We start from the raw sequence: 6,474 nt of genomic DNA, 5'->3' as shown, positions 1-6,474 counted from the left end.
AAAATCCCGTTATGCTCTGTACACGATTTTTACTTATCCCCAAATCCTCGAATTGTGTTGTATTTTTAAATGCTTCCCGATAAAAGATATTAGATGTAATGTCGCCTGATGGTCCAATCACTTGCCACACATTTACACATACAAATGTTGTTGTAAATTTACGGTTTTTGCTCTGGTAAAAATATGCAGCGCAGCAAATAAACGTGCGTTGCGTCACTTAATAGCGTAGTTTATTACGTCGTACAATCTTGACAAGCGCATATCAGTTTCTTTTGTAGAGCCAAATGCGTAGGCAGGACAACGCAATAAAATTTACGCTATTTTACAAGTATTTTTATTTTTAGTCTCTAATGGGGAAACACAGCAAGGGTTGTTTAACCGAAACTGGTACCTAATTAAGCCTTGCGACATGATTTACGTAAGATAGAGCAAACTCAACACTACAATGAAAAAATTTAAATTGAAAAAAATTTTTCGTCAAAAATAAGCGGATTAAACTGAACATTTAAAGTGTTAAAGATAAATAGTGTGGCACATTTTTGTCCCAAACATTTATAACCTATATTGTTAATTTTTGAGTTACAACATATATAAAACTGTCACTTGCTTTACTGTTTACGTCACGAAGGAAAACCTGTCTAATGTCCTACTAAAGGAATTATAATTGCCAAGTTTATTCGCAAATTTCTGCAATTTTATTAAAAACAGGTCACCAATTACAGCGAACCATTTCACAACATGGCTTCAGTTGCACAAACCGCCAGTTTTCGATTAAGCTAAGCTAACACATTGCGGAAAAGTGCGCACGCCCTCGGCAAATGTTACTATGCACTAAACGTCCCTGGTGGCTTTATGGTAAGGAGTAAACCCACAAGAGGCGTATTGTAGGTCGAACTGTACACCAGTGGGAATTCTCAAACTTATTCATTGCCACAACCTTTAAAAAAGCAATATTTCTGCCAGAAAACACAGTTGTAAAAAAAAGAAATAACCCTAGTCAATAGACGAACCTTTATAATATTTCACTCTAGAGATCCCCGAACAGAATCAGACAGGTAATTTTCTCCCAGACCAAATAGGGCAAATTAGTCAACTTTGTCAAGTGGCGAAAAACAATTACATAATAAAACAATTCCGACAAGAAGCCAATTATTTTTCGGAATTTATAACTTTAATAAATATCTTATTTTAGTTAAGAAACTTTCCTGCAACTCCGCATTCTGTTTTCCTCACCAAAATACTCGTGTAACGTACAATACCACCAACCATGGGTGTCTGCCAGCATTTGACGTAGTCGTCCCTGACACATCACCCCATACCTTAGCAGCCCCCGTATTCGACTGAGGAGAATTGGACTCGCCTGTCCCTTTGTCTGTCTGGTTTCTAAAGGGCCTCGCTCTGTCTTGCGTACCCTGTTGCGCACGTCGCATCGGAATCTAGCCTCTTTCAAAGTAAGTGAGGAAATGGGTGGCTCGACTCGCTAAAGTCTAATGGGTCACGAACTTAAATCGAACTTTCGAAGTTTTTTTTGGCTTAGTTGATTTCAGGTGCGTTCGCGTGTTTTGGGGTGACGCCGCGTGTGACGAGCGGCGGAGACTTAGCCTTATGCCGTGACGTAGGTTTTTATCCTGAACAGAGTCAATCGCGCGCACAAACAAGTTTTATATTTGTACTGCAGTTGCCAAATATCAGACTACGTGATCAAAATACCTCCCAGTTTTTCTAGGCCAGTTAGATACACACTCAAATCAACGTTTATACTGAGACACCTGAGGCGTAAACGGCACAAACAGAACCACTTGATAAACAGCTTCCTTCGTTTAAAAGTTTCGAAACACCAGTTTAACAGTTTAGTATACAAATGAAATAACTTATCTTAAAAATTGTTTCGATATACCCACATTTTGTTTATCAGTGTGAAATGCTTGAGTAGCCGTAAACAAGAAAATAAAAGACATTCATTCTGTTTATTGCGAGCAAGAAAAACCCCAAATGTATAGCAACAGTTCAACGCAACTTTTAGTGCTATGCGAACGTTTATACATTTTTCGTCTTGGGAAATATTATTCGATGCCTAACAAGATATACTGCCTGTTTAAGTTAAACCTGCAGCTGAGCTATATTTTGCCATCGCACCGCGCCTCGCGCATTTATAACTAGACCGAGCTTATCAGAGGTGGAATAACCTAAGGGCACGGAAGCGTGATTCTTATACGATACTTACTGCTGGCACTCAGCTTTTCTTTATACTCGTACACGTGACGTCACTCTGAAAATCAAAGTGGAACAAAAACAGGAACAAGTTTTTTCGACGACATGGTGAATTAATCCAAATTAGGGCATTTATACATGTATGTTATTCAGCAACTTACGAGCCTGGAAATATAATTTAAGGCTAAAATAGTTTCGGGCGTTATATTCCAAAATAGAAAAAAACTTCTAGAAAACAGAAAAATACATGGTTTAATTTATCTCGAAACATTGATATTAATACGAAAATGTCATATAATAAGGTTATGCTATAGGCGAGCCCTTCTTTGCATATTTGCTCCTTCGTGTGTGTCATGCTCTCGACCTATAAAATGTCTCATAATTAGTTTCAAACGATACTATCTACTTGGCCCTAAAACACCAGCTTGTTTGAAATACATCTAATTGATTAGTATCTCTTGGTAAAAGTTAAAAGCATAGCATAGCCATATAGGGATGTTTAAATGCCGGCAATAATGTCAAAAAAGCAAGAAAAATCATAAAGCGATAAAATTGAACGCGGCGTACTTAAGTAGATTACAGCGAAACGTGAAAGTGGCGGCAGGCGACGGACTTTAACCACCAAGTAATGAAAGCGTTTTGCTGACCGAAGTCTCTGACGAGGTGCGGTTACGAAAGCAAAACACCCTGTTGATAAGTCGCTTTTGAGAATGGCCTTCAACTGTCGCCTGTGTTTCATTACCTAAAACTGATTAAAACAGTTTTTAAACGTCTAGCCAGCGCGCTTTATTTTGATGTATGCCCGTGAATAACAACTCCTCGAAACAACAACTTGATTACGAGCCAACTATAAAATTTGATTCTCGGCGAGTTTAATCTTGCCTAAAATAATTTAGCAAAGTAATTGAAGGAATATGTGCGTCGTTTCTTCAGTCAAGAAAACGATCTCAACAGCAATTTGCTTTATTACTGCGGTGGCTTACCCAATATTGGTGTCGCTTCATAAAAGTTCAAAGCTTCCTGAGACGTTGCTGTATAGTCTTTATGAACAAACATCGTTTTAATGTGCAACGAATTTTCTGGGAAAGCGCTTGTTACAGCCAATATGTAACGGTTATACTCATTGCACTCAACTATAAAAGTAGGCGCAAACATTTCTGCCAGTATTAGCAATGACTTTAATCGCAAATTTACTACATAAGAGCAACCTTATTGGTTGAAAAGATTTATCCAAAATAGAATAAAATATTTGAATTAAAAGCAATTGAAATGCACACAATTTTTTCCTCTATCTACCAGGTAAATGCTATAGTGCTGTCACAGAAATAAAACAATAATGTAAAAGCGGTTAACTAAAAAGGTTCGAGACACCAATATTTGCACTTTCAAATATATTTGCACTTTCAAATATATTTGCACTTTCAAATATATTTGCACTTTCAAATATATTTGCACCTTCAAACGCGGATCGCAACTAGGGTATACAATACAGTTGACAAACGATATACGAAGGGTATACAGATTACAGATTTGGTCACAGAGCAGGTATTATATGTAACAGAATATAATTTTATTCCATCTTGACTATACGGGGAGAACATTTGGGTTGCAAGATCTTTACTGCTAACATTAATGTTGTCATAACAATCTTCTCACTACTTTAAACGTCAATTAAACTACCACAGCTAACTGCTTATTTAGTCTATATGAAAGCCAACTAAGTTGCCATTGGCGTGGTCGCCTATACTGCATACAATAGTCTTCTGCTAGTAAGGTATATATAACCCGTGACAATTAATCAAAAAGAATTAAAGAGGTTTTAAATTTAATAATCGTGACATTAAGAAAGTTATTTCTGAAAAATTAGGTTGTTTTTTGAAATATGTTGTAATATTGCCTAACATGGGTCTCTCATGACCCTATAGGAGTATAGGTCATCGGTGCCAACCTTTTTGAGTAAAGGGCCAAACCTGATTTTACTGGTTTTAATTTAATAACATACGGAGGCTGTCCAGGAATTTCGTTTGGGAAATGCCATGAAATTTATTATGCATGACATCACAAAGTTACGTCATAATATCGTAAAACAATGAATCATAATAACACATGCTGTTCTCCAGCGAACTCGTACGCAAAACGCAGATAAAATATTATTGATTGCGAAGCACGCTCGAAAAAATACAAATTAAATGCAATTTATGCTTTGCTAAGCTCATCTCAGCTGTAGTGTAAACGGGCCTTAAGTCAAAATTTTGTCCTGTTTAGCAAATAGCTTGGTATTCCCCGGACGTAACTTGTGCGTGCAAAGCTCTTCATTGTAACGTCACACATGACCATGTGAAATACCCTTTAATATTTTTTTTCGCCTTAGAAAATAGTTTTTGCGTATTGCGTCCTATTTTAGTCAGTTTTAGTTACAAACGTTTAACCAGTAGTATGTTTATTCATTTTTATACTGTAAGTTAAATAATGGTAAAACCTAAACATGCAAGATTATGTATTTTTTTTATCATGGAACTGCATATAAACACCAATTGGAGCTACGGCTACACCTACTCTTGAAACTTACTGGCTTTAAATAAGGATGTCCGAAACTATCGCATTAACTCGATTGTGCCGTGTGGCTCATCGCACAATGAAATTAAATTTCCGGTCAACTTAAATCATACAAAGCCATTTTTCACGCTGCACGCATGGCGCAAGTGTTTTCCGTATTTTTAATATAAAAAATTCACGTTTCGCAACTTTCTGACGTAACTTGTGACGTTCCCTGATCTGGAGTTGATTTAGCGTTTCAAAATATGGCAACCATGTACATCACAACTTCCATCCAGGGCTGCGGAGTCGGTTAAAAATAACCCGAGTCCTATTCCGGCCAAAAAAATACACCCGTATCCGACTTCAGCCAAATGTGCAATGTTGTTGCGTCAAACTCTACAGCCTGTATTTTACCCATCTATAGGTAACTTAATTAAAGTGTTTTAAGCGAATTCTTTAAGCGAATTTCGACAAACGGCAATTGTTATTTAAATTGGGGCCGGGGGGTTTGTCAAACAAAATTTAATGCAATCACGCTGTTAAGCTTCTGATATCTAAGTAATTAGTTATAACTATAGGGCGATTATTTTTTGACCTGAAAAATTAAAATTTTGACCTGTTAGAAATACATTGATTTAAATAACCTAGGCGTCGTTAACCACGCGATTTTTATACCGTATATTGCTCTGATAAAGATATAATACGGTTAAAATGACTTTAAAATATAGCAAAACTATTTTTTTTTGTAAAATGAACGATAAGTTTCAAAATGACTGAACGACCAACTTCAAAAAGCTGACTTTAGTTTTTTTTTTCTTTTTTGTGCGATTTATGTGCATTTTTATTCGATTTTGACTAGAAAAAATTTTGACAAATTTTGACCAAACGTGTAAATTTTGACAAAATTTTGACTTTTTTTGACAAGTCAAAAAATAATCGCCCTAGTTATAACTTACAAATAAGAGATATTCTTCAGTGTCAGGCTTGCAAAAGTCAGTGACAAAATAAATCGGCGACGAAAGTTGCCTTTTATTTTTTAAATTGAAATACAAAATGAAGGAAAGAGCTATACAAAACCGACTAAAGAGCCGCATGCGGTCGCGAGTCGCGTGTTGGCCACTCCTGCGCTATACCAACACGATTAGTATAAAACAAATATCAATCGACCTTTTTTAGAGGCGATCTAGTTAAAATTCCTGATTGCCAATCTACCTGCAAAACTGATCTGAACATAAAAAAATGGGATAGGCAATTAAGTAATTTTATTCCACTTTCCAAATGCGTTACTGTAAGGCCGATGAAAAATACAAACAGTAAAGCTTAACGTTGTGGTAGACCAGCAGGAACGATCTGTCTAGTGAGGGGTCAGTTTTGGTCCGCTCAGGGGTCCGTTGTGTCCCAACATTATGCATCGCCCAAAAACCTAATTTCTTTAGTCTCGAAACTTAAAAGTCCAACTGTTCTGTAACGGGCCACAACTAACGAAGAATGAAAGGTCTTACCAACAAAGAGTAACAATAATTCACGCAAAAGTCTTTTAACTTTCGCGGACACACTGAGTAAAAATACATTAAACATACGAAGCAAAGTCACAAAATTAACCTACTTCAGGGCAGTTTTTTTTTTATATTAAGGCTGCATGATGGGGTATTGCATTGTAGGCAATATACAAAACGTTGGCAAACAAAAAATCCGCTATCAACCCGATGGAAAAGCCATCAAGGG

The sequence above is a fragment of the Ascidiella aspersa genome, chromosome 8 (genome assembly GCF_963924565.1).
Source record: "Ascidiella aspersa chromosome 8, kaAscAspe10.2, whole genome shotgun sequence".
NCBI classification, from domain to species: Eukaryota; Metazoa; Chordata; class Ascidiacea; order Phlebobranchia; family Ascidiidae; genus Ascidiella; species Ascidiella aspersa.
The sequence above is the reverse complement of the archived record's forward strand: the minus strand, read 5'-3'. Positions refer to the sequence as shown.